Source organism: Pristiophorus japonicus, unplaced genomic scaffold (genome assembly GCF_044704955.1).
Source record: "Pristiophorus japonicus isolate sPriJap1 unplaced genomic scaffold, sPriJap1.hap1 HAP1_SCAFFOLD_61, whole genome shotgun sequence".
Classification (NCBI taxonomy): domain Eukaryota; kingdom Metazoa; phylum Chordata; class Chondrichthyes; family Pristiophoridae; genus Pristiophorus; species Pristiophorus japonicus.
In genome coordinates, this window is record NW_027254520.1 from 3,834,645 (window position 1) to 3,862,427 (window position 27,783).

At 43.1% G+C, this 27,783-nt stretch overlaps 6 non-coding genes across 6 annotated transcripts; all 6 read left to right on the top strand.

The window, feature by feature from the left end:
- Positions 1-584: 584 nt before the first annotated feature.
- Positions 585-672, top strand: trnap-ugg (transfer RNA proline (anticodon UGG)). Its single transcript is given in 2 exon segments — positions 585-620; positions 637-672. It is a non-coding gene; the product is annotated as a tRNA-Pro (tRNA).
- A 9,294-nt stretch (positions 673-9,966) lies between these two features.
- Positions 9,967-10,054, top strand: trnap-ugg (transfer RNA proline (anticodon UGG)). The gene is given in 2 exon segments: positions 9,967-10,002; positions 10,019-10,054. It is a non-coding gene; the product is annotated as a tRNA-Pro (tRNA).
- Positions 10,055-13,098: 3,044 nt separating this feature from the next.
- Positions 13,099-13,186, top strand: trnap-ugg (transfer RNA proline (anticodon UGG)). Its single transcript is given in 2 exon segments — positions 13,099-13,134; positions 13,151-13,186. It is a non-coding gene; the product is annotated as a tRNA-Pro (tRNA).
- Positions 13,187-20,643: 7,457 nt separating this feature from the next.
- On the top strand, positions 20,644-20,731 carry trnap-ugg (transfer RNA proline (anticodon UGG)). Its single transcript is given in 2 exon segments — positions 20,644-20,679; positions 20,696-20,731. It is a non-coding gene; the product is annotated as a tRNA-Pro (tRNA).
- A 3,044-nt stretch (positions 20,732-23,775) lies between these two features.
- Positions 23,776-23,863, top strand: trnap-ugg (transfer RNA proline (anticodon UGG)). The gene is given in 2 exon segments: positions 23,776-23,811; positions 23,828-23,863. It is a non-coding gene; the product is annotated as a tRNA-Pro (tRNA).
- A 3,036-nt stretch (positions 23,864-26,899) lies between these two features.
- Positions 26,900-26,987, top strand: trnap-ugg (transfer RNA proline (anticodon UGG)). The gene is given in 2 exon segments: positions 26,900-26,935; positions 26,952-26,987. It is a non-coding gene; the product is annotated as a tRNA-Pro (tRNA).
- The last annotated feature ends 796 nt before the right edge of the window (positions 26,988-27,783 follow it).

The window sequence follows — 27,783 nt, forward strand, 5'->3', positions numbered from 1 at the left end:
TTCTAGTCCTGCAGCGGTCAGCTATCGCGCCGCGTGAAATTTTATATTCTTTGTTTTGATTCTGCCTCAAAACCAACCATCTCGGACAGTCACTCACCTGAAGTAAAGGAAGGCTGTGTGCTTTAAGAAGCTAATGGTACATTTTCATCACTGTCGATCTGGTTGCACGGGCAAAACAAGCGGTGAAGTAGACTTTCGTGCACATTATCTCTGTTTGAAAGCAAAAAGTAGGGGATGGATGTCTGACTTTGCAGTAAATCGGAGACAAGGTGACTGACAGGTTGAGGCAATGGACTGCTGATCCCGTATGCACCCAGCTTCGTCGTTATTGTGTTAAACATTTTCCCCTAGTTTTTTTATTCAATCACATTTATCCTCATTGCCAAATTCACCTTTTACTGAAAAGGATGCAGCTCGTTGGTGAAGTAATGTCACAATAAATAATCACTTCATCAAAGGGACAACACGAGCAGGACGATGGAAAGGGGGACTCATGAGATCGGTCTCTGAGAGTCAGCACAGGCACGATGGGCCGAATAGCAAACTAACGTCAGAAACTGAGAGCTACGTCCTTCACTGTCGGCGGCTCGTTGGTCTAGGGGTATGATTCTCGCTTTGGGATCATAATAATTGAAATGCGAGAGGTCCCGGGTTCAAATCCCGGACGAGCCCTGCCAACTTTTAGTCAAAAAACGACTTCTCAGCCGGTCGACATGTGAGAAAACTGACATGTTTCAAATTAAAACGTGTGATTGCACTCCTTTGTTCACACAGCGTCTAAAAATCCTGGAGATTCACAGGAGCAAAGTGAAACTCACCGAACTGAGTCAAGTTCATGTCTCTCAGATGTACTCGGCTCTGCGTCTCATTGGACAACCTAAACCCCGGTTTGATTCCGGTAAATACTTGATCAGTGTATCTTCCTTTCTGCACGCATCAGCTCACCTCCAAAGGGATAAGCATACATTCAACGTCAATCTCAAATTCAACTTGAAACAGACTCTGCCCTGAATATGATTGCGTCCTGTTTCTCTCGCGCTGAAAAGATGTGAGAAGCTGGCTTTGGATTTAGTCCCTTGGCTGCCGAATTTAAATCATGCAGGAAATCAATCCGGGGTGGCCAAGCTGCCTGGTCTGATTAAAAGGCGTTCAAACCCTACATTCCAGGCATGTTATAGTGTTCTGGCCTCAACATTCGGTTCAACGTATCGGATCATAAGCACCGCTCCCATTGTCTGCTAATGGTTCTGCTGTTCACACTAACACCTCCTCTTGTCCATCCTTTGTTACTTTATTGCCCGCTTACCACCCACTTTGCCTTTTCGCATTGTGCCATTTATTATTCAATCACTCCTACGCTCCACTGTATCACAAGCATTCCCTTTTGTCCTTCCTCGCTGCCTATTTTTTTCCAGGCGCTATTTTCGTGGAAAAATCTGTAAACTTTACATTTTTCTTAAAAGATCGGAATGATCATCTGACTGAACGTGAGCCCGGGAAATTCATCCACAGAATGTTCACGGCCTGCTGGATTTTACAGAATGCTTTGTTTTTGTTCATTGTGTTTCTGTATCCATTTTAAGGTGATGTGCTGGTCTGCCCGGGGTCATTCTCTGTCTCTACAAAATGGTGTGCTATCAGTATCGGATCATTATCTATCTGTTTAAAAGGAATGTGCTGTCTGTCCCGGATTTCAAATTTCAAATTTCAAAAACTGCCTTTGGAGGGTGCAGAATTTTTAGTTTGTTGGAGTGTGTGTGTAAGTGAGAGAGTGCGTGGAAACGTTCTGCGCGATCTTACTGTGCATTTCATGTCATGGGAGGAAAAATGCATTACATGCAACTTGAAGCCACACTGATTTGATTCAACACGCATTCGGGGACTGCCTGACAGGAGAAGAATCTGCCGTGGGATTTTGCTATTCCACATGTGAAAGAAGGCAAATTATATAAGTTAGAAACATAGCGATTTTAGCGAGAGCTGTGTGACATGATGAGCTCCTTCCCCCTTATTTTCAAATACAAATCAAATCAAGACAAGACAAGCCATGACTGACTGACTGACTTTGTTTATATAAATATATGTATCAATATTTATATATGCATATATTTACATACATTCCCTACTTTTTAACTTTGACTATAAATGTGCTTTTCTGTTCTGCCTGCATTGGCTCTATTACATTTGACCTCTTTCACAGCACACGCAGCTTCTGTCTGATCCTGCAGAAAAGCAATCGCGACTTTAAAAGATGGCCTTTGTTGCCCACATCTTCCCTTGTGGCTTGTCTTACACCATGGGCTTACTGTGTTTGGGTATTTACTGACTGCACACCCTGATTTGCAGTGGATTTCATGCAGTCGCACAGACTTCGTTCAATCAAAAATATATAGATTAAGAAACAATTTTGTATTTATTTCAATCAAATCAAATTCAATTTTTTGCAATAAAATTGTAAATGTATTTATTTTCTTATTGTGATAAATATATATATGTTTTAAATTGTCTGTTTGTCTGGGTTGGTTTTATTTCCCTCCCTCTTTCCTGCTTGTCTATCACCTGTGGCTTCAACAACCGTCCCAGTCCCGCGTGCTCATGAGAACCGCGCTCAATCACGCACAACACAATTGCATTCAGGAATGATGGAAATACCACTTTATTCTTCTGAAAGGCAACTGCTGTCCGTGAACGGCAATTCTACAGCTGTGTAAGACGGATGTGCTTCCTGTCCAGGATCATTCGGTGTCTGTTTCAACGGGATGGTTGTCAGTTCCGGTTCATCAATTGCCCCTTTAAAACGTATTTTCTCATTATCCGGATCATCCTGTACAATTAAAAAAGAGTGTGATTATCAGCTGTGAGAACCGAATTGTTAAACGTTTGTGTTTCAAGCTACATTGACTTTGCCTGTGTCCGTGTACATCCATATCGCAGCGCAACTGTTCATTACTCAAAATATGCTCATGTTTTCCGATATGCACTCCTTGATGCAACCCTTGTCCCAAATTTGCTCTCAATATAAAAAACAACAAATTAAGTACCGCCGATAGCGGCCGCGTGGCCTAAAGGATAAGTTGTCTGACTTCGATTGTAACTGTGATCTTATGAGAAGATTGCAGGTTCTAGTCCTGCAGCGGTCAGCTATCGCGCCGCGTGAAATTTTATATTCTTTGTTTTGATTCTGCCTCAAAACCAACCATCTCGGACAGTCACTCACCTGAAGTAAAGGAAGGCTGTGTGCTTTAAGAAGCTAATGGTACATTTTCATCACTGTCGATCTGGTTGCACGGGCAAAACAAGCGGTGAAGTAGACTTTCGTGCACATTATCTCTGTTTGAAAGCAAAAAGTAGGGGATGGATGTCTGACTGTCCAGTAAATAGGAGACAAGGTGACTGACAGGTTGAGGCAATGGACTGCTGATCCCGTATGCCCCCAGCTTCGTCGTTATTGTGTTAAACACTTTCCCCTCGTTTTTTTATTCAATCACATTTATCCTCATTGCCAAATTCACCTTTTACTGAAAAGGATGCAACTCGTTGGTGAAGTAATGTCACAAAAAATAATCACTTCATCAAAGGGAAAACACGAGCAGGACGATGGAAAGGGGGACTCATGAGATCGGTCTCTGAGAGTCAGCACAGGCACGATGGGCCGAATAGCAAACTAACGTCAGAAACTGAGAGCTACGTCCTTCACTGTCGGCGGCTCGTTGTTCTAGGGGTATGATTCTCGCTTTGGGATCATAATAATTGAAATGCGAGAGGTCCCGGGTTCAAATCCCGGACGAGCCCTGCCAACTTTTAGTCAAAAAACGACTTCTCAGCCGGTCGACATGTGAGAAAACTGTCATGTTTCAAATTAAAACGTGTGATTGCACTCCGTTGTTCACACAGCGTCTAAAAATCCTGGAGATTCACAGGTCAAAGTGAAACTCACCGAACTGAGCAAAGTTCATGTCTCTCAGATATACTCGTCTCTGCGTCTCATTGGACAACGTCAACCCCGGTTTGATTCCGGCAAATGCTTGATCAGTGTATCTTCCTTTCTGCACGCATGAGCTCACCTCCAAAGGGATAAGCATACATTCAACGTCAATCTCAAATTCAACTTGAAACAGACTCTGCCCTGAATATGATTGCGTCCTGTTTCTCTCGCGCTGAAAAGATGTGAGAAGCTGGCTTTGGATTTAGTCCCTTGGCTGCCGAATTTAAATCATGCAGGAAATCAATCCGGGGTGGCCAAGCTGCCTGGTCTGATTAAAAGGCGTTCAAACCCTACATTCCAGGCATGTTATAGTGTTCTGGCCTCAACATTCGGTTCAACGTATCGGATCATAAGCACCGCTCCCATTGTCTGCTAATGGTTCTGCTGTTCACACTAACACCTCCTCTGGTCCTTCCTTTGTTACTTTATTGCCCGCTTACCACCCACTTTGCCTTTTCGCATTGTGCCATTTATTATTCAATCACTCCTACGCTCCACTGTATCACAAGCATTCCCTTTTGTCCTTCCTCGCTGCCTATTTTTTTCCAGGCGCTATTTTCGTGGAAAAATCTGTAAACTTTACATTTTTCTTAAAAGATCGGAATGATCATCTGACTGAACGTGAGCCCGGGAAATTCATCCACAGAATGTTCACGGCCTGCTGAGTTTTACACAATGCTTTGTTTTTGTTCATTGTGTTTCTGTATCCCTTTTAAGGTGATGTGCTGGTCTGCCCGGGGTCATTCTCTGTCTCTCCAAAATGGTGTGCTATCAGTATCGGATCATTATCTATCTGTTTAAAAGGAATGTGCTGTCGGTCCCGGATTTCAAATTTCAAATTTCAAAAACTGCCTTTGTAGGGTGCAGAATTTTTAGTTTCTTGGAGTGTTTGTGTAAGTGAGAGAGTGCGTGGAAACGTTCTGCGCAATCTTACTGTGCATTTCATGTCATGGGAGGAAAAATGCATTACATGCAACTTGAAGCCACACTGATTTGATTCAACACGCATTCGGGGACTGCCTGACAGGAGAAGAATCTGCTGTGGGATTTTGCTATTCCACATGTGAAAGAAGGCAAATTATATAAGTTAGAAACATAGCGATTTTAGCGAGAGCTTGCGGATGGGCTGTGTGACATGATGAGCTCCTTCCCCCTTATTTTCAAATACAAATCAAATCAAGACAAGACAAGACATGACTGACTGACTGACTTTGTTTATATAAATATATGTATCAATATTTATATATGCATATATTTACATACATTCCCTACTTTTTAACTTTCACAATAAATGTGCTTTTTCTGTTCTGCCTGCATTGGCTCTATTACATTTGACCTATTTCACAGCACACGCAGCTTCACTCTGATCCTGCAGAAAAGCACTCGCGACTTTAAAAGATGGGCTTTGTTGCCCACATCTTCCCTCGTGGCTTGTCTTACACCATGGGCTTACTGTGTTTGGGTATTTACTGACTGCACACCCTGATTTGCAGTGGATTTCATGCAGTCGCACAGACTTCGTTCAATCAAAAATATATAGATTAAGAAACAATTTTTTATTTATTTCAATCAAATCAAATTCAATTTTTTACAATAAAATTGTAAATTTATTTATTTTCTTATTATGATAAATATATATATGTTTTAAATTGTCTGTTTGTCTGGGTTGGTTTTATTTCCCTCCCTATTTCCTGCTTGTCTATCACCTGTGGCTTCAACAACCGTCCCAGTCCCGCGTGCTCATGAGAACCGCGCTCAATCACGCACAACACAATTGCATTCAGGAATGATGGAAATCCCACTTTATTCTTCTGAAAGGCAACTGCTGTCCGTGAACGGCAATTCTACAGCTGTGTAAGACGGATGTGCTTCCTGTCCAGGATCATTCTGTGTCTGTTTCAACGGGATGGTTGTCAGTTCCGGTTCATCAATTGCCCCTTTTAAACGTATTTTCTCATTATCCGGATCATCCTGTACAATTAAAAAGGAGTGTGATTATCAGCTGTGAGAACCGAATTGTTAAACTTTTGTGTTTCAAGCTACATTGACTTTGCCTGTGTCCGTGTACATCCATATCGCAGCGCATCTGTTCATTACTCAAAATATGCTCATGTTTTCCGATATGCACTCCTTGATGCAACCCTTGTCCCAAATTTGCTCTCAATATAAAAAACAACAAATTAAGTACCGCCGATAGCGGCCGCGTGGCCTAAAGGATAAGGTGTCTGACTTCGATTGTAACTGTGATCTTATGAGAAGATTGCAGGTTCTAGTCCTGCAGCGGTCAGCTATCGCGCCGCGTGAAATTTTATATTCTTTGTTTTGATTCTGCCTCAAAACCAACCATCTCGGACAGTCACTCACCTGAAGTAAAGGAAAGCTGTGTGCTTTAAGAAGCTAATGGTACATTTTCATCACTGTCGATCTGGTTGCACGGGCAAAACAAGCGGTGAAGTAGACTTTCGTGCACATTATCTCTGTTTGAAAGCAAAAAGTAGGGGATGGATGTCTGACTTTGCAGTAAATCGGAGACAAGGTGACTGACAGGTTGAGGCAATGGACTGCTGATCCAGTATGCCCCCAGCTTCGTCGTTATTGTGTTAAACACTTTCCCCTCGTTTTTTTATTCAATCACATTTATCCTCATTGCCAAATTCACCTTTTACTGAAAAGGATGCAACTCGTTGGTGAAGTAATGTCACAAAAAATAATCACTTCATCAAAGGGAAAACATTAGCAGGACGATGAAGAGGGGGACTAATGAGATCGGAATCTGAGAGTCAGCACAGGCACGATGGGCCGAATAGCAAACTAACGTCAGCAACTGAGAGCTACGTTTCTCACTGTCGGTGGCTCGTTGGTCTAGGGTTATGATTCTCGCTTTGGGATCATAATAATTGAAATGCGAGAGATCCCGGGTTCAAATCCCGTACGAGCCCTGCCAACTTTTAGTCAAAAAACGACTTCTCAGCCGGTCGACATGTGAGAAAACTGACATGTTTCAAATTAAAACGTGTGATTGCACTCCGTTGTTCACACAGCGTCTAAAAATCCTGGAGATTCACAGGAGCAAAGTGAAACTCACCGAACTGAGTAAAATTCATATCTCTCAGATGTATTCGGCTCTGCGTCTCATTGGACAACCTAAACCCCGGTTTGATTCCGGCAAATACTTGATCAGTGTATCTTCCTTTCTGCACACATGAGCTCACCTCCAAAGGGATAAGCATACATTCAACGTCAATCTCAAATTCAACTTGAAACAGACTCTGCCCTGAATATGATTGCGTCCTCTTTCTCTCGCGCTGAAAAGATGTGAGAAGCTGGCTTTGGATTTGGTCCCTTGGCTGCCGAATTTAAATCATGCAGGAAATCAATCCGGGGTGGCCAAGCTGCCTGGTCTGATTAAAAGGCGTTCAAACCCTACATTCCAGGCATGTTATAGTGTTCTGGCCTCAACATTCTGTTCAACGTATCGGATCATAAGCACCGCTCCCATTGTCTGCTAATGGTTCTGCTGTTCACACTAACACATCCTCTGGTCCATCCTTTGTTACTTTATTGCCCGCTTACCACCCACTTTGCCTTTTCGCATTGTGCCATTTATTATTCAATCACGCCTACGCTCCACTGTATCACAAACATTCCCTTTTGTCCTTCCTCGCTGCCTATTTTTTTCCAGGCGCTATTTTCGTGGAAAAATCTGTAAACTTTACATTTTTCTTAAAAGATCGGAATGATCATCTGACTGAACGTGAGCCCTGGAAATTCATCCACAGAATGTTCACGGCCTGCTGAGTTTTACAGAATGATTTGTTTTTGTTCATTGTGTTTCTGTATCCCTTTTAAGGTGATGTGCTGGTCTGCCCGGATCATTCTCTGTCTCTCCAAAATGGTGTGCTATCAGTATCGGATCATTATCTATCTGTTTAAAAGGAATGTGCTGTCGGTCCCGGATTTCAAATTTCAAATTTCAAAAACTGCCTTTGGAGGGTGCAGAATTTTTAGTTTGTTGGAGTGTTTGTGTAAGTGAGAGAGTGCGTGGAAACGTTCTGCGCGATCTTACTGTGCATTTCATGTCATGGGAGGAAAAATGCATTACATGCAACTTGATGCCACACTGATTTGATTCAACACGCATTCGGGGACTGCCTGACAGGAGAAGAATCTGCTGTGGGATTTTGCTATTCCACATGTGAAAGAAGGCAAATTATATAAGTTAGAAACATAGCGATTTTAGCGAGAGCTTGCGGATGCGCTGTGTGACATGATGAGCTCCTTCCCCCTTATTTTCAAATACAAATCAAATCAAGACAAGACAAGACATGACTGACTGACTGACTTTGTTTATATAAATATATGTATCAATATTTATATATGCATATGTTTACATACATTCCCTACTTTTTAACTTTGACAATAAATGTGCTTTTCTGTTCTGCCTGCATTGGCTCTATTACATTTGACCTCTTTCACAGCACACGCAGCTTCTGTCTGATCCTGCAGAAAAGCAATCGCGACTTTAAAAGATGGCCTTTGTTGCCCACATCTTCCCTTGTGACTTGTCTTACACCATGGGCTTACTGTGTTTGGGTATTTACTGACTGCACACCCTGATTTGCAGTGGATTTCATGCAGTCGCACAGACTTCGTTCAATCAAAAATATATAGATTAAGAAACAATTTTGTATTTATTTCAATCAAATCAAATTCAATTTTTTGCAATAAAATTGTAAATTTATTTATTTTCTTATTGTGATATATATATATATGTTTTAAATTGTCTGTTTGTCTGGGTTGGTTTTATTTCCCTCCCTCTTTCCTGCTTGTCTATCACCTGTGGCTTCAACAACCGTCCCAGTCCCGCGTGCTCATGAGAACCGCGCTCAATCACGCACAACACAATTGCATTCAGGAATGATGGAAATCCCACTTTATTCTTCTGAAAGGCAACTGCTGTCCGTGAACGGCAATTCTACAGCTGTGTAAGACGGATGTGCTTCCTGTCCAGGATCATTCGGTGTCTGTTTCAACGGGATGGTTGTCAGTTCCGGTTCATCAATTACCCCTTTAAAACGTATTTTCTCATTATCCGGATCATCCTGTACAATTAAAAAAGAGTGTGATTATCAGCTGTGAGAACCGAATTGTTAAACGTTTGTGTTTCAAGCTACATTGACTTTGCCTGTGTCCGTCTACATCCATATCGCAGCGCATCTGTTCATTACTCAAAATATGCTCATGTTTTCCGATATCCACTCCTTGATGCAACCCTTGTCCCAAATTTGCTCTCAATATAAAAAACAACAAATTAAGCACCGCCGATAGCGGCCGCGTGGCCTAAAGGATAAGGTGTCTGACTTCGATTGTAACTGTGATCTTATGAGAAGATTGCAGGTTCTAGTCCTGCAGCGGTCAGCTATCGCGCCGGTGAAATTTTATATTATTTGTTTTGATTCTGCCTCAAAACCAACCATCTCGGACAGTCACTCACCTGAAGTAAAGGAAGGCTGTGTGCTTTAAGAAGCTAATGGTACATTTTCATCACTGTCGATCTGGTTGCACGGGCAAAACAAGCGGTGAAGTAGACTTTCGTGCACATTATCTCTGTTTGAAAGCAAAAAGTAGGGGATGGATGTCTGACTTTGCAGTAAATATGAGACAAGGTGACTGACAGGTTGAGGCAATGGACTGCTGATCCCGTATGCCCCCAGCTTCGTCGTTATTGTGTTAAACATTTTCCCCTAGTTTTTTTATTCAATCACATTTATCCTCATTGCCAAATTCACCTTTTACTGAAAAGGATGCAGGTCGTTGGTGAAGTAATGTCACAAAAAATAATCACTTCATCAAAGGGAAACCACGAGCAGGACGATGGAAAGGGGGACTCATGAGATCGGTCTCTGAGAGTCAGCACAGGCACGATGGGCCGAATAGCAAACTAACGTCAGAAACTGAGAGCTACGTCCTTCACTGTCGGCGGCTCGTTGGTCTAGGGGTATGATTCTCGCTTTGGGATCATAATAATTGAAATGCGAGAGGTCCCGGGTTCAAATCCCGGACGAGCCCTGCCAACTTTTAGTCAAAAAACGACTTCTCAGCCGGTCGACATGTGAGAAAACTGACATGTTTCAAATTAAAACGTGTGATTGCACTCCGTTGTTCACACAGCGTCTAAAAATCCTGGAGATTCACAGGAGCAAAGTGAAACTCACCGAACTGAGTAAAGTTCATGTCTCTCAGATGTACTCGGCTCTGCGTCTCATTGGACAACGTCAACCCCGGTTTGATTCCGGCAAATACTTGATCAGTGTATCTTCCTTTCTGCACGCATGAGCTCACCTCCAAAGGGATAAGCATACATTCAACGTCAATCTCAAATTCAACTTGAAACAGACTCTGCCCTGAATATGATTGCGTCCTGTTTCTCTCGCGCTGAAAAGATGTGAGAAGCTGGCTTTGGATTTGGTCCCTTGGCTGCCGAATTTAAATCATGCAGGAAATCAATCCGGGGTGGCCAAGCTGCCTGGTCTGATTAAAAGGCGTTCAAACCCTACATTCCAGGCATGTTATAGTGTTCTGGCCTCAACATTCGGTTCAACGTATCGGATCATAAGCACCGCTCCCATTGTCTGCTAATGGTTCTGCTGTTCACACTAACACCTCCTCTGGTCCATCCTTTGTTACTTTATTGCCCGCTTACCACCCACTTTGCCTTTTCGCATTGTGCCATTTATTATTCAATCACTCCTACGCTCCACTGTATCACAAGCATTCCCTTTTGTCCTTCCTCGCTGCCTATTTTTTTCCAGGCGCTACTTTCGTGGAAAAATCTGTAAACTTTACATTTTTCTTAAAAGATCGGAATGATCATCTGACTGAACGTGAGCCCGGGAAATTCATCCACAGAATGTGCACGGCCTGCAGAGTTTTACAGAATGCTTTGTTTTTGTTCATTGTGTTTCTGTATCCATTTTAAGGTGATGTGCTGGTCTGCCCGGACTCATTCTCTGTCTCTACAAAATGGTGTGCTATCAGTATCGGATCATTATCTATCTGTTTAAAAGGAATGTGCTGTCTGTCCCGGATTTCAAATTTCAAATTTCAAAAACTGCCTTTGGAGGGTGCAGAATTTTTAGTTTCTTGGAGTGTTTGTGTAAGTGAGAGAGTGCGTGGAAACGTTCTGCGCGATCTTACTGTGCATTTCATGTCATGGGAGGAAAAATGCATTACATGCAACTTGAAGCCACACTGATTTGATTCAACACGCATTCGGGGACTGCCTGACAGGAGAAGAATCTGCTGTGGGATTTTGCTATTCCACATGTGAAAGAAGGCAAATTATATAAGTTAGAAACATAGCGATTTTAGCGAGAGCTTGCGGAAGGGCTGTGTAACATGCTGAGCTCCTTCCCCATTATTTTCAAATACAAATCAAATCAAGACAAGACAAGACATGACTGACTGACTGACTTTGTTTATATAAATATATGTATCAATATTTATATATGCATATATTTACATACATTCCCTACTTTTTAACTTTCACAATAAATGTGCTTTTTCTGTTCTGCCTGCATTGGCTCTATTACATTTGACCTATTTCACAGCACACGCAGCTTCACTCTGATCCTGCAGAAAAGCACTCGCGACTTTAAAAGATGGGCTTTGTTGCCCACATCTTCCCTCGTGGCTTGTCTTACACCATGGGCTTACTGTGTTTGGGTATTTACTGACTGCACACCCTGATTTGCAGTGGATTTCATGCAGTCGCACAGACTTCGTTCAATCAAAAATATATAGATTAAGAAACAATTTTGTATTTATTTCAATCAAATCAAATTCAATTTTTTGCAATGAAATTGTAAATTTATTTATTTTCTTATTGTGATAAATATATATATGTTTTAAATTGTCTGTTTGTCTGGGTTGGTTTTATTTCCCTCCCTCTTTCCTGCTTGTCTATCACCTGTGGCTTCAACAACCGTCCCAGTCCCGCGTGCTCATGAGAACCGCGCTCAATCACGCACAACACAATTGCATTCAGGAATGATGGAAATCCCACTTTATTCTTCTGAAAGGCAACTGCTGTCCGTGAACGGCAATTCTACAGCTGTGTAAGACGGATGTGCTTCCTGTCCAGGATCATTCGGTGTCTGTTTCAACGGGATGGTTGTCAGTTCCGGTTCATCAATTGCCCCTTTAAAACGTATTTTCTCATTATCCGGATCATCCTGTACAATTAAAAAAGAGTGTGATTATCAGCTGTGAGAACCGAATTGTTAAACGTTTGTGTTTCAAGCTACATTGACTTTGCCTGAGTCCGTGTACATCCATATCGCAGCGCATCTGTTCATTACTCAAAATATGCTCATGTTTTCCGATATCCACTCCTTGATGCAACCCTTGTCCCAAATTTGCTCTCAATATAAAAAACAACAAATTAAGTACCGCCGATAGCGGCCGCGTGGCCTAAAGGATAATTATCTGACTTCGATTGTAACTGTGATCTTATGAGAAGATTGCAGGTTCTAGTCCTGCAGCGGTCAGCTATCGCGCCGCGTGAAATTTTATATTCTTTGTTTTGATTCTGCCTCAAAACCAACCATCTCGGACAGTCACTCACCTGAAGTAAAGGAAGGCTGTGTGCTTTAAGAAGCTAATGGTACATTTTCATCACTGTCGATCTGGTTCCACGGGCAAAACAAGCGGTGAAGTTGACTTTCGTGCACATTATCTCTGTTTGAAAGCAAAAAGTAGGGGATGGATGTCTGACTTTGCAGTAAATAGGAGACAAGGTGACTGACAGGTTGAGGCAATGGACTGCTGATCCGGCATGCCCCCAGCTTCGTCGTTATTGTGTTAAACATTTTCCCCTAGTTTTTTTATTCAATCACATTTATCCTCATTGCCAAATTCACCTTTTACTGAAAAGGATGCAGCTCGTTGGTGAAGTAATGTCACAAAAAATAATCACTTCATCAAAGGGAAAACACGAGCAGGACGATGGAAAGGGGGACTCATGAGATCGGTCTCAGAGAGTCAGCACAGGCACGATGGGCCGAATAGCAAACTAACGTCAGAAACTGAGAGCTACGTCCTTCACTGTCGGCGGCTCGTTGGTCTAGGGGTATGATTCTCGCTTTGGGATCATAATAATTGAAATGCGAGAGGTGCCGGGTTCAAATCCCGGACGAGTCCTGCCAACTTTTAGTCAAAAAACGACTTCTCAGCCGGTCGACATGTGAGAAAACTGACATGTTTCAAATTAAAACGTGTGATTGCACTCCGTTGTTCACACAGCGTCTAAAAATCCTGGAGATTCACAGGAGCAAAGTGAAACTCACCGAACTGAGTAAAGTTCATGTCTCTCAGATGTACTCGGCTCTGCGTCTCATTGGACAACGTCAACCCCGGTTTGATTCCGGCAAATACTTGATCAGTGTATCTTCCTTTCTGCACGCATGAGCTCACCTCCAAAGGGATAAGCATACATTCAACGTCAATCTCAAATTCAACTTGAAACAGACTCTGCCCTGAATATGATTGCGTCCTGTTTCTCTCGCGCTGAAAAGATGTGAGAAGCTGGCTTTGGATTTGGTCCCTTGGCTGCCGAATTTAAATCATGCAGGAAATCAATCCGGGGTGGCCAAGCTGCCTGGTCTGATTAAAAGGCGTTCAAACCCTACATTCCAGGCATGTTATAGTGTTCTGGCCTCAACAGTCGGTTCAACGTATCGGATCATAAGCACCGCTCCCATTGTCTGCTAATGGTTCTGCTGTTCACACTAACACCTCCTCTGGTCCTTCCTTTGTTACTTTATTGCCCGCTTACCACCCACTTTGCCTTTTCGCATTGTGCCATTTATTATTCAATCACTCCTACGCTCCACTGTATCACAAGCATTCCCTTTTGTCCTTCCTCGCTGCCTATTTTTTTCCAGGCGCTATTTTCGTGGAAAAATCTGTAAACTTTACATTTTTCTTAAAAGATCGGAATGATCATCTGACTGAACGTGAGCCCGGGAAATTCATCCACAGAATGTTCACGGCCTTCACAGTTTTACAGAATGCTTTGTTTTTGTTCATTGTGTTTCTGTATCCATTTTAAGGTGATGTGCTGGTCTGCCCGGAGTCATTCTCTGTCTCTACAAAATGGTGTGCTATCAGTATCGGATCATTATGTATCTGTTTAAAAGGAATGTGCTGTCTGTCCCGGATTTCAAATTTCAAATTTCAAAAACTGCCTTTGGAGGGTGCAGAATTTTTAGTTTCTTGGAGTGTTTGTGTAAGTGAGAGAGTGCGTGGAAACGTTCTGCGCGATCTTACTGTGCATTTCATGTCATGGGAGGAAAAATGCATTACATGCAACTTGAAGCCACACTGATTTGATTCAACACGCATTCGGGGACTGCCTGACAGGAGAAGAATCTGCTGTGGGATTTTGCTATTCCACATGTGAAAGAAGGCAAATTATATAAGTTAGAAACATAGCGATTTTAGCGAGAGCTTGCGGATGGGCTGTGTGACATGATGAGCTCCTTCCCCCTTATTTTCAAATACAAATCAAATCAAGAAAAGACAAGACATGACTGACTGACTGGCTTTGTTTATATAAATATATGTATCAATATTTATATATGCATATATTTACATACATTCCCTACTTTTTAACTTTCACAATAAATGTGCTTTTTCTGTTCTGCCTGCATTGGCTCTATTACATTTGACCTATTTCACAGCACACGCAGCTTCACTCTGATCCTGCAGAAAAGCACTCGCGACTTTAAAAGATGGGCTTTGTTGCCCACATCTTCCCTCGTGGCTTGTCTTACACCATGGGCTTACTGTGTTTGGGTATTTACTGACTGCACACCCTGATTTGCAGTGGATTTCATGCAGTCGCACAGACTTCGTTCAATCAAAAATATATAGAATAAGAAACAATTTTTTATTTATTTCAATCAAATCAAATTCAATTTTTTGCAATAAAATTGTAAATTTATTTATTTTCTTATTATGATAAATATATATATGTTTTAAATTGTCTGTTTGTCTGGGTTGGTTTTATTTCCCTCCCTATTTCCTGCTTATCTATCACCTGTGGCTTCAACAACCGTCCCAGTCCCGCGTGCTCATGAGAACCGCGCTCAATCACGCACAACACAATTTAATTCAGGAATGATGGAAATCCCACTTTATTCTTCGAGGAGGCGGGAGCTCGGAGCAGCGCGAGTCCGGGGTCGGCGAGAGGCCTATAAAGGCCAGCGGGAGCTCGGAGCAGTCAGTCGAGGAGGCGGGAGCTCGGAGCAGCGCGAGTCCGGGGTCGGCGAGAGGCCTATAAAGGCCAGCGGGAGCTCGGAGCAGTCAGTCGAGGAGGCGGGAGCTCGGAGCAGCGCGAGTCCGGGGTCGGCGAGAGGCGTACCGGTGCAGCTACAGGGAGAAGGCAAAAAAACAAAGGTGACGTCACAGCCTAGGGGGTAAGTGATTGGCTGGTGATTGGTGAGTAGTTTTTCTTTTTCTTCTTATATTGGTCAGTAACTTTTAACATTGTTATTACCAGTTTAAGTGTATCTAAGGGTTAAGACATGGCAGGAGAGCTCGGTCGGGTGTTATGCTCCTCCTGTACCATGTGGGAACTCAGGGACACTTCCGGTGTCCCTGACGACTATGTGTGCGGGAAGTGTATCCGCCTCCAGCTCCTGACGGTCCGCGTTACGGAATTGGAGCTGAAGGTGGATTCACTCTGGAGCATCCACGATGCTGAGAATGACGTGAGTATCACGTGTAGTGAGTTGGTCTTACCGCAGGGAAAGGGTCCACAGCCAGATAGGGAATGGAAGACCAGCAGGAAGAGTAGAGCAAGGAAGGTAGTGCAGGGGTCCCCTGCGGTCATCCCCCTGCAAAACAGATACACCGCTTTGGGTACTGTTGAGGGGAATGACTCATCAGGGGAGGGCAGCAGCAGCCAAGTTCATGGCACCGTGGCTGGCTCTGCTGCACAGGAGGGCAAGAAAAAGAGTGGGAGAGCGATAGTGATAGGGGATTCAATTGTGAGGGGAATAGATAGGCGTTTCTGCGGCCGCAACCGAGACTCCAGGATGGTATGTTGCCTCCCTGGTGCAAGGGTCAAGGATGTCTCGGAGCGGGTGCAGGACATTCTGAAATGGGAGGGAGAACAGCCAGTTGTCGTGGTGCACATTGGTACCAACGACATAGGCAAAAAAAGGGATGAGGTCCTACGAAACGAATTTAAGGAGCTAGGAGCTAAATTAAAAAGTAGGACCTCAAAAGTAGTAATCTCGGGATTGCTACCAGTGCCACGTGATAGTCAGAGTAGGAATCGCAGGATAGCGCAGATGAATACGTGGCTTGAGCAGTGGTGCAGCAGGGAGGGATTCAAATTCCTGGGGCATTGGGACCGGTTCTGGGGGAGGTGGGACCAGTACAAACCGGACGGTCTGCACCTGGGCAGGACTGGAACCAATGTCCTCGGGGGAGTGTTTGCTAGTGCTGTTGGGGAGGATTTAAACTAATATGGCAGGGGGATGGGAACCAATGCAGGGAGACAGAGGGAAACAAAAAGGAGCCAAAAGCAAAAGACAGAAAGGAGATGAGGAAAAGTGTAGGGCAGAGAAACCCAAGGCAAAGAACAAAAAGGGCCACTGTACAGCAAAATTCTAAAAGGACAAAGGGTGTTAATAAAACAAGCCTGAAGGCTTTGTGTCTTAATGCAAGGAGTATCCGCAATAAGGTGGATGAATTAATTGTGCAAATAGATGTTAACAAATATGATGTGATTGGGATTACGGAGACGTGGCTCCAGGATGATCAGGGCTGGGAACTCAACATTCAGGGGTATTCAACATTCAGGAAGGATAGAATAAAAGGAAAAGGAGGTGGGGTAGCATTGCTGGTTAAAGAGGAGATTAATGCAATAGTTAGGAAAGACATTAGCTTGGATGATGTGGAATCTATATGGGTAGAGCTGCAGAACACCAAAGGGCAAAAAACGTTAGTAGGAGTTGTGTACAGACCTCCAAACAGTAATAGGGATGTTGGGGAGGGCATCAAACAGGAAATTAGGGGTGCATGCAATAAAGGTGTAGCAGTTATAATGGGTGACTTTAATATGCACATAGATTGGGCTAGCCAAACTGGAAGCAATACGGTGGAGGAGGATTTCCTGGAGTGCATAAGGGATGGTTTTCTAGACCAATATGTTGAGGAACCAACTAGGGGGGAGGCCATCTTAGACTGGGTGTTGTGTAATGAGAGAGGATTAATTAGCAATCTCATTGTGCGAGGCCCCTTGGGGAAGAGTGACCATAATATGGTGGAATTCTGCATTAGGATGGAGAATGAAACAGTAAATTCAGAGACCATGGTCCAGAACTTAAAGAAGGGTAACTTTGAAGGTATGAGGCGAGAATTGGCTAGGATAGATTGGCGAATGATAATTAGGGGGTTGACTGTGGATGGGCAATGGCAGACATTTAGAGACCGCATGGATGAAGTACAACAATTGTACATTCCTGTCTGGCGTAAAAATAAAAAGGGGAAGGTGGCTCAACCGTGGCTATCTAGGGAAATCAGGGATAGTATTAAAGCCAAGGAAGTGGCATACAAATTGGCCAGAAATAGCAGCGAACCTGGGGACTGGGAGAAATTTAGAACTCAGCAGAGGAGGACAAAGGGTTTGATTAGGACAGGGAAAATGGAGTACGAGAAGAAGCTTGCAGGGAACATTAAGGCGGATTGCAAAAGTTTCTATAGGTATGTAAAGAGAAAAAGGTTGGTGAAGACAAACGTAGGTCCCCTGCAGTCAGAATCAGGGGAAGTCATAACGGGGAACAAAGAAATGGCGGATCAATTGAACAAGTACTTTGGTTCGGTATTCACTAAGGAGGATACAAACAACCTTCCGGATATAAAAGGGGTCAGAGGGTCTAGTAAGGAAGAGGAACTGAGGGAAATCTTTATTAGTCGGGAAATTGTGTTGGGGAAATTGATGGGATTGAAGGCAGATAAATCCCCAGGGCCTGATGGCCTGCATCCTAGAGTACTTAAGGAGGTGGCCTTGGAAATAGCGGATGCATTGACAGTCATTTTCCAACATTCCATTGACTCTGGATCAGTTCCTATGGAGTGGAGGGTAGCCAATGTAACCCCACTTTTTAAAAAAGGAGGGAGAGAGAAAACAGGGAATTATAGACCGGTCAGCCTGACCTCAGTAGTGGGTAAAATGATGGAATCAATTATTAAGGATGTCATAGCAGTGCATCTGGAAAATGGTGACATGATAGGTCCAAGTCAGCATGGATTTGTGAAAGGGAAATCATGCTTGACAAATCTTCTGGAATTTTTTGAGGATGTTTCCAGTAAAGTGGACAAAGGAGAACCAGTTGATGTGGTATATTTGGACTTTCAGAAGGCTTTCGACAAGGTCCCACACAAGAGATTAATGTGCAAAGTTAAAGCACATGGGATTGGGGGTAGTGTGCTGACGTGGATTGAGAACTGGTTGTCAGACAGGAAGCAAAGAGTAGGAGTAAACGGGTACTTTTCAGAATGGCAGGCAGTGACTAGTGGAGTGCCGCAAGGTTCTGTGCTTGGGCCCCAGCTGTTTACATTGTACATTAATGATTTAGACGAGGGGATTAAATGCAGTATCTCCAAATTTGCGGATGATACTAAGTTGGGTGGCAGTGTGAGCTGCGAGGAGGATGCTATTAGGCTGCAGAGTGACTTGGATAGGTTAGGTGAGTGGGCAAATGCATGGCAGATGAAGTATAATGTGGATAAATGTGAGGTTATCCACTTTGGTGGTAAAAACAGAGAGACAGACTATTATCTGAATGGTGACAGATTAGGAAAAGGGAAGGTGCAACGAGACCTGGGTGTCATGGTACATCAGTCATTGAAGGTTGGCATGCAGGTACAGCAGGCGGTTAAGAAAGCAAATGGCATGTTGGCCTTCATAGCGAGGGGATTTGAATACAGGGGCAGGGAGGTGTTGCTACAGTTGTACAGGGCCTTGGTGAGGCCACACCTGGAGTATTGTGTACAGTTTTGGTATCCTAACTTGAGGAAGGACATTCTTGCTATTGAGGGAGTGCAGCGAAGGTTCACCAGACTGATTCCCGGGATGGCGGGACTGACCTATCAAGAAAGATTGGATCAATTGGGCTTGTATTCACTGGAGTTCAGAAGAATGAGAGGGGACCTCATAGAAACGTTTAAAATTCTGACGGGTTTAGACAGGTTAGATGCAGAAAGAATGTTCCCAATGTTGGGGAAGTCCAGAACCAGGGGTCACAGTCTGAGGATAAGGGGTAAGCCATTTAGGACCGAGATGAGGAGAAACTTCTTCACCCAGAGAGTGGTGAACCTGTGGAATTCTCTACCACAGAAAGTAGTTGAGGCCAATTCACTAAATATATTCAAAAGGGAGTTAGATGAAGTCCTTACTACTCGGGGGATCAAGGGTTATGGCGAGAAAGCAGGAAGGGGGTACTGAAGTTTCATGTTCAGCCATGAACTCATTGAATGGCGGTGCAGGCTAGAAGGGCTGAATGGCCTGCTCCTGCGCCTATTTTCTATGTTTCTATGTTTCTTCTGAAAGGCAACTGCTGTCCGTGAAGGGCAATTCTACAGCTGTGTAAGAGGGATGTGCTTCCTGTCTAGGATCATTCGGTGTCTGTTTCAACGGGATGGTTGTCAGTTCCGGTTCATCAATTGCCCCTTTAAAACGTATTTTCTCATTATCCGGATCATCCTGTACAATTAAAAAAGAGTGTGATTATCAGCTGTGAGAACCGAATTGTTAAACGTTTGTGTTTCAAGCTACATTGACTTTGCCTGTGTCCGTGTACATCCATATCGCAGCGCATCTGTTCATTACTCAAAATATGCTCATGTTTTCCGATATCCACTCCTTGATGCAACCCTTGTCCCAAATTTGCTCTCAATATAAAAAACAACAAATTAAGAACCGCCGATAGCGGCCGCGTGGCCTAAAGGATAAGGTGTCTGACTTCGATTGTAATTGTGATCTTATGAGAAGATTGCAGGTTCTAGTCCTGCAGCGGTCAGCTATCGCGCCGCGTGAAATTTTATATTCTTTGTTTTGATTCTGCCTCAAAACCAACCATCTCGGACAGTCACTCACCTGAAGTAAAGGAAGGCTGTGTGCTTTAAGAAGCTAATGGTACATTTTCATCACTGTCGATCTGGTTGCACGGGCAAAACAAGCGGTGAAGTAGACTTTCGTGCACATTATCTCTGTTTGAAAGCAAAAAGTAGGGGATGGATGTCTGACTTTGCAGTAAATAGGAGACAAGGTGACTGACAGGTTGAGGCAATGGACTGCTGATCCCGCATGCCCCCAGCTTCGTCGTTATTGTGTTAAACATTTTCCCCTAGTTTTTTTATTCAATCACATTTATCCTCATTGCCAAATTCACCTTTTACTGAAAAGGATGCAGCTCGTTGGTGAAGTAATGTCACAAAAAATAATCACTTCATCAAAGGGAAAACACGAGCAGGACGATGGAAAGGGGGACTCATGAGATCGGTCTCTGAGAGTCAGCACAGGCACGATGGGCCGAAAATCAAACTAACGTCAGAAACTGAGAGCTACGTCCTTCACTGTCGGCGGCTCGTTGGTCTAGGGGTATGATTCTCGCTTTGGGATCATAATAATTGAAATGCGAGAGGTCCCGGGTTCAAATCCCGGACGAGCCCTGCCAACTTTTAGTCAAAAAACGACTTCTCAGCCGGTCGACATGTGAGAAAACTGACATGTTTCAAATTAAAACGTGTGATTGCACTCCGTTGTTCACACAGCGTCTAAAAATCCTGGAGATTCACAGGAGCAAAGTGAAACTCACCGAACTGAGCAAAGTTCATGTCTCTCAGATGTACTCGGCTCTGCGTCTCATTGGACAACGTCAACCCCGGTTTGATTCCGGCAAATACTTGATCATTGTATCTTCCTTTCTGCACGCATGATCTCACCTCCAAAGGGATAAGCATACATTCAACGTCAATCTCAAATTCAACTTGAAACAGACTCTGCCCTGAATATGATTGCGTCCTGTTTCTCTCGCGCTGAAAAGATGTGAGAAGCTGGCTTTGGATTTAGTCCCTTGGCTGCCGAATTTAAAACATGCAGGAAATCAATCCGGGGTGGCCAAGCTGCCTGGTCTGATTAAAAGGCGTTCAAACCCTACATTCCAGGCATGTTATAGTGTTCTGGCCTCAACATTCGGTTCAACGTATCGGATCATAAGCACCGCTCCCATTGTCTGCTAATGGTTCTGCTGTTCACACTAACACCTCCTCTGGTCCTTCCTTTGTTACTTTATTGCCCGCTTACCACCCACTTTGCCTTTTCGCATTGTGCCATTTATTATTCAATCACTCCTACGCTCCACTGTATCACAAGCATTCCCATTTGTCCTTCCTCGCTGCCTATTTTTTTCCAGGCGCTATTTTCGTGGAAAAATCTGTAAACTTTACATTTTTCTTAAAAGATCGGAATGATCATCTGACTGAACGTGAGCCCGGGAAATTCATCCACAGAATGTTCACGGCCTGCACAGTTTTACAGAATGCTTTGTTTTTGTTCATTGTGTTTCTGTATCCATTTTAAGGTGATGTGCTGGTCTGCCCGGACTCATTCTCTGTCTCTACAAAATGGTGTGCTATCAGTATCGGATCATTATCTATCTGTTTAAAAGGAATGTGCTGTCTGTCCCGGATTTCAAATTTCAAATTTCAAAAACTGCCTTTGGAGGGTGCAGAATTTTTAGTTTCTTGGAGTGCTTGTGTAAGTGAGAGAGTGCGTGGAAACGTTCTGCGCGATCTTACTGTGCATTTCATGTCATGGGAGGAAAAATGCATTACATGCAACTTGAAGCCACACTGATTTGATTCAACACGCATTCGGGGACTGCCTGACAGGAGAAGAATCTGCTGTGGGATTTTGCTATTCCACATGTGAAAGAAGGCAAATTATATAAGTTAGAAACATAGCGATTTTAGCGAGAGCTTGCGGATGGGCTGTGTGACATGATGAGCTCCTTCCATCTTATTTTCAAATACAAATCAAATCAAGACAAGACAAGACATGACTGACTGACTGACATTGTTTATATAAATATATGTATCAATATTTATATATGCATATATTTACATACATTCCCTACTTTTTAACTTTCACAATAAATGTGCTTTTTCTGTTCTGCCTGCATTGGCTCTATTACATTTGACCTATTTCACAGCACACGCAGCTTCACTCTGATCCTGCAGAAAAGCACTCGCGACTTTAAAAGATGGGCTTTGTTGCCCACATCTTCCCTCGTGGCTTGTCTTACACCATGGGCTTACTGTGTTTGGGTATTTACTGACTGCACACCCTGATTTGCAGTGGATTTCATGCAGTTGCACAGACTTCGTTCAATCAAAAATATATAGATTAAGAAACAATTTTTTATTTATTTCAATCAAATCAAATACAATTTTTTGCAATAAAATTGTAAATTTAATTATTTTCTTATTATGATAAATATATATATGTTTTAAATTGTCTGTTTGTCTGGGTTGGTTTTATTTCCCTCCCTATTTCCTGCTTGTCTATCACCTGTGGCTTCAACAACCGTCCCAGTCCCGCGTGCTTATGAGAACCGCGCTCAATCACGCACAACACAATTGCATTCAGGAATGATGGAAATCCCACTTTATTCTTCTGAAAGGCAACTGCTGTCCGTGAAGGGCAATTCTACAGCTGTGTAAGAGGGATGTGCTTCCTGTCTAGGATCATTCGGTGTCTGTTTCAACGGGATGGTTGTCAGTTCCGGTTCATCAATTGCCCCTTTAAAACGTATTTCCTCATTATCCGGATCATCCTGTACAATTAAAAAGGAGTGTGATTATCAGCTGTGAGAACCGAATTGTTAAACTTTTGTGTTTCAAGCTACATTGACTTTGCCTGTGTCCGTGTACATCCATATCGGAGCGCATCTGTTCATTACTCAAAATATGCTCATGTTTTCCGATATCCACTCCTTGATGCAACCCTTGCCCCAATTTGCTCTCAATATAAAAAACAACAAATTAAGTACCGCCGATAGCGGCCGCGTGGCCTAAAGGATAAGGTGTCTGACTTCGATTGTAACTGTGATCTTATGAGAAGATTGCAGGTTCTAGTCCTGCAGCGGTCAGCTATCGCGCCGCGTGAAATTTTATATTCTTTGTTTTGATTCTGCCTCAAAACCAACCATCTCGGACAGTCACTCACCTGAAGTAAAGGAAGGCTGTGTGCTTTAAGAAGCTAATGGTACATTTTCATCACTGTCGATCTGGTTGCACGGGCAAAACAAGCGGTGAAGTAGACTTTCGTGCACATTAACTCTGTTTGAAAGCAAAAAGTAGGGGATGGATGTCTGACTTTGCAATAAATCGGAGACAAGGTGACTGACAGGTTGAGGCAATGGTCTGCTGATCCAGTATGCCCCCAGCTTCGTCGTTATTGTGTTAAACACTTTCCCCTCGTTTTTTTATTCAATCACATTTATCCTCATTGCCAAATTCACCTTTTACTGAAAAGGATGAAACTCGTTGGTGAAGTAATGTCACAAAAAATAATCACTTCATCAAAGGGAAAACATTAGCAGGACGATGGAGAGGGGGACTCATGAGATCGGTCTCTGAGAGTCAGCACAGGCACGATGGGCCGAATAGCAAACTAACGTCAGCAACTGAGAGCTACGTTTCTCACTGTCGGTGGCTCGTTGGTCTAGGGTTATGATTCTCGCTTTGGGATCATAATAATTGAAATGCGAGAGGTCCCGGGTTCAAATCCCGGACGAGCCCTGCCAACTTTTAGTCAAAAAACGACTTCTCAGCCAGTCGACATGTGAGAAAACTGATATGTTTCAAATTAAAACGTGTGATTGCACTCCGTTGTTCTCACAGCGTCTAAAAATCCTGGAGATTCACAGGAGCAAAGTGAAACTCACCGAACTGAGTAAAATTCATATCTCTCAGATGTACTCGGCTCTGCGTCTCATTGGACAACCTAAACCCCGGTTTGATTCCGGAAAATACTTGATCAGTGTATCTTCCTTTCTGCACACATGAGCTCACCTCCAAAGGGATAAGCATACATTCAACGTCAATCTCAAATTCAACTTGAAACAGACTCTGCCCTGAATATGATTGCGTCCTGTTTCTCTCGCGCTGAAAAGATGTGAGAAGCTGGCTTTGGATTTGGTCCCTTGGCTGCCGAATTTAAATCATGCAGGAAATCAATCCGGGTTGGCCAAGCTGCCTGGTCTGATTAAAAGGCGTTCAAACCCTACATTCCAGGCATGTTATAGTGTTCTGGCCTCAACATTCGGTTCAATGTATCGGATCATAAGCACCGCTCCCATTGTCTGCTAATGGTTCTGCTGTTCACACTAACACCTCCTCTGGTCCATCCTTTGTTACTTTATTGCCCGCTTACCATCCACTTTGCCTTTTCGCATTGTGCCATTTATTATTCAATCACTCCTACGATCCACTGTATCACAAACATTCCCTTTTGTCCTTCCTCGCTGCCTATTTTTTTCCAGGCGCTATTTTCGTGGAAAAATCTGTAAACTTTACATTTTTCTTAAAAGATCGGAATGATCATCTGACTGAACGTGAGCCCGGGAAATTCATCCACAGAATGTTCACGGCCTGCTGAGTTTTACAGAATGCTTTGTTTTTGTTCATTGTGTTTCTGTATCCATTTTCAGGTGATGTGCTGGTCTGCCCGGGGTCATTCTCTGTCTCTACAAAATGGTGTGCTATCAGTATCGGATCATTATCTATCTGTTTAAAAGGAATGTGCTGTCTGTCCCGGATTTCAAATTTCAAATTTCAAAAACTGCCTTTGGAGAGTGCAGAATTTTTAGTTTGTTGGAGTGTTTGTGTAAGTGAGAGAGTGCGTGGAAACGTTCTGCGCGATCTTACTGTGCATTTCATGTCATGGGAGGAAAAATGCATTACATGCAACTTGAAGCCACACTGATTTGATTCAACACGCATTCGGGGACTGCCTGACAGGAGAAGAATCTGCTGTGGGATTTTGCTATTCCACATGTGAAAGAAGGCAAATTATATAAGTTAGAAACATAGCGATTTTAGCGAGAGCTTGCGGATGGGCTGTGTGACATGATGAGCTCCTTCCCCCTTATTTTCAAATACAAATCAAATCAAGACAAGACAAGACATGACTGACTTTGTTTATATAAATATATGTATCAATATTTATATATGCATATATTTACATACATTCCCTACTTTTTAACTTTCACAATAAATGTGCTTTTTCTGTTCTGCCTGCATTGGCTCTATTACATTTGACCTATTTCACAGCACACGCAGCTTCACTCTGATCCTGCAGAAAAGCACTCGCGACTTTAAAAGATGGGCTTTGTTGCCCACATCTTCCCTCGTGGCTTGTCTTACACCATGGGTTTACTGTGTTTGGGTATTTACTGAATGCACACCCTGATTTCCAGTGGATTTCATGCAGTCGCACAGACTTCGTTCAATCAAAAATATATAGATTAAGAAACAATTATTTATTTATTTCAATCAAATCAAATTAAATTTTTTGCAATAAAATTGTAAATTTATTTATTTTCTTATCATGATAAATATATATATGTTTTAAATTGTCTGTTTGACTGGGTTGGTTTTATTTCCCTCCCTCTTTCCTGCTTGTCTGTCACCTGTGGCTTCAACAACCGTCCCAGTCCCGCGCGCTCATGAGAACCGCGCTCAATCACGCACAACACAATTGCATTCAGGAATGATAGAAATCCCACTTTATTCTTCTGAAAGGCAACTGCTGTCCGTGAAGGGCAATTCTACAGCTGTGTAAGATGGATGTGCTTCCTGTCCAGGATCATTCGGTGTCTGTTTCAACGGGATGGTTGTCAGTTCCGGTTCATCAATTGCCCCTTTAAAACGTATTTTCTCATTATCCGGATCATCCTGTACATTTAAAAAGGAGTGTGATTATCAGCTGTGAGAACCGAATTGTTAAACTGTTGTGTTTCAAGCTACATTGACTTTGCCTGTGTCCGTGTACATCCATATCGCAGCGCATCTGTTCATTACTCAAAATATGCTCATTTTTTCCGATATCCACTCCTTGATGCAACCCTTGTCCCAAATTTGCTCTCAATATAAAAAACAACAAATTATGCACCGACGATAGCGGCCGCGTGGCCTAAAGGATAAGGTGTCTGACTTCGATTGTAACTGTGATCTTATGAGAAGATTGCAGGTTCTAGTCCTGCAACGGTCAGCTATCGCGCCGCGTGAAATTTTATATTCTTTGTTTTGATTCTGCCTCAAAACCAACCATCTCGGACAGTCACTCACCTGAAGTAAAGGAAGGCTGTGTGCTTTAAGAAGCTAATGGCATATTTTCATCACTGTCGATCTGGTTGCACGGGCAAAACAAGCGGTGAAGTAGACTTTCGTGCACATTATTTCTGTTTGAATGCAAAAATAGGGGATGGATGTCTGACTTTGCAGTAGATAGGAGACAAGGTGACTGACAGGTTGAGGCAATGGACTGCTGATCCAGTATGCCCCCAGCTTCGTCGTTATTGTGTTAAACACTTTCCCCTCGTTTTTTTATTCAATCACATTTATCCTCATTGCCAAATTCACCTTTTACTGAAAAGGATGCAACTCGTTGGTGAAGTAATGTCACAAAAAATAATCACTTCATCAAAGGGAAAACACGAGCAGGACGATGGATAGGGGGACTCATGAGATCGGTCTCTGAGAGTCAGCACAGGCACGATGGGCCGAATAGCAAACTAACGTCAGAAACTGAGAGCTACGTCCTTCACTGTCGGCGGCTCGTTGGTCTAGGGGTATGATTCTCGCTTTGGGATCATAATAATTGAAATGCGAGAGGTCCCGGGTTCAAATCCCGGACGAGCCCTGCCAACTTTTAGTCAAAAAACGACTTCTCAGCCGGTCGACATGTGAGAAAACTGACATGTTTCAAATTAAAACGTGTGATTGCACTCCGTTGTTCACACAGCGTCTAAAAATCCTGGAGATTCACAGGAGCAAAGTGAAACTCACCGAACTGAGTCAAGTTCATGTCTCTCAGATGTACTCGGCTCTGCGTCTCATTGGACAACGTCAACCCCGGTTTGATTCCGGCAAATACTTGATCAGTGTATCTTCCTTTCTGCCCGCATGAGCTCACCTCCAAAGGGATAAGCATACATTCAACGTCAATCTCAAATTCAACTTGAAACAGACTCTGCCCTGAATATGATTGCGTCCTGTTTCTCTCGCGCTGAAAAGATGTGAGAAGCTGGCTTTGGATTTAGTCCCTTGGCTACCGAATTTAAATCATGCAGGAAATCAATCCGGGGTGGCCAAGCTGCCTGGTCTGATTAAAAGGCGTTCAAACCCTACATTCCAGGCATGTTATAGTGTTCTCGCCTCAACATTCGGTTCAACGTATCGGATCATAAGCACCGCTCCCATTGTCTGCTAATGGTTCTGCTGTTCACACTAACACCTCCTCTGGTCCATCCTTTGTTACTTTATTGCCCGCTTACCACCCACTTTGCCTTTTCGCATTGTGCCATTTATTATTCAATCACTCCTACACTCCACTGTATCACAAACATTCCCTTTTGTCCTTCCTCGCTGCCTATTTTTTTCCAGGCGCTATTTTCGTGGAAAAATCTGTAAACTTTACATTTTTCTTAAAAGATCGG